Here is an 810-nt window from a genome sequence, read left to right as displayed (position 1 = left end):
TCTTCTCCCTAGCAAGCGCTCCAGGAGTGGCTGGCTTTTCTCTGCCACTCACGGCTTGGACGCCAGGCTCTTTAGAGATAAAAAGGTTAGATCAGCTGATTTCGTGTTTTGAGGAAGGACCTCCGGGTTCAGTTAGAGCCGCGTTTATTTGTTGGTTTTAAACGCAAGCATTTGATGAAATGGGCTCCGATCCATGAAAGCTTTCGCCATAATAGCGTGTCAGGGCAGATCCACACCATATATTGAAAGTACATGGAAGATCCAGCAGACATTTAAAGCGCTTGCCTTCCTTTATTATTATTATTTTGTAAAAATAAATCATAGAAGCGTAGTTTTCCTCACACGGATCTACAATCTCCAAAACACATTCAAAGCATATATAATCCCCAGCATAGGAACTATAGTTTTCACCTCACGGAGCTAGAATTTCAGCATCCTTAACGAACTACAGTCTCCATAATTCTTTAGGTGAAATCAGGCGCTTTAAATGTGCGTTAGATGCGCTATAAATGTCCACTGTGGTCTTTATGAGCCACATACACAAAACTTTATTGTTTGCTTTTCTGCAACAGACCAAGGCTGCAAATCCTAATCCCGTTTACCCATACGTAAACCCATACTGAACTCACTAGGGATTACTTCTGAGTAGACATGGTTAGGATTGCAGTGTTAAGACTGCTACTCATCTGCAAGCTTCACGCCGCGGAAGTGAGAGGTGGTACTCATAGAAATCAATGGAGGATTGCTCACGATAGCCCTGGAAAGGTGTTGGCATTACACTTTAGAGATGAGATGCTCAAATAATCCTGC

Source organism: Podarcis erhardii (assembly GCF_964252035.2).
Source record: "Podarcis erhardii genome assembly, chromosome: 15".
NCBI classification, from domain to species: domain Eukaryota; kingdom Metazoa; phylum Chordata; class Lepidosauria; order Squamata; family Lacertidae; genus Podarcis; species Podarcis erhardii.
This window is presented reverse-complemented; position numbering follows the sequence as displayed.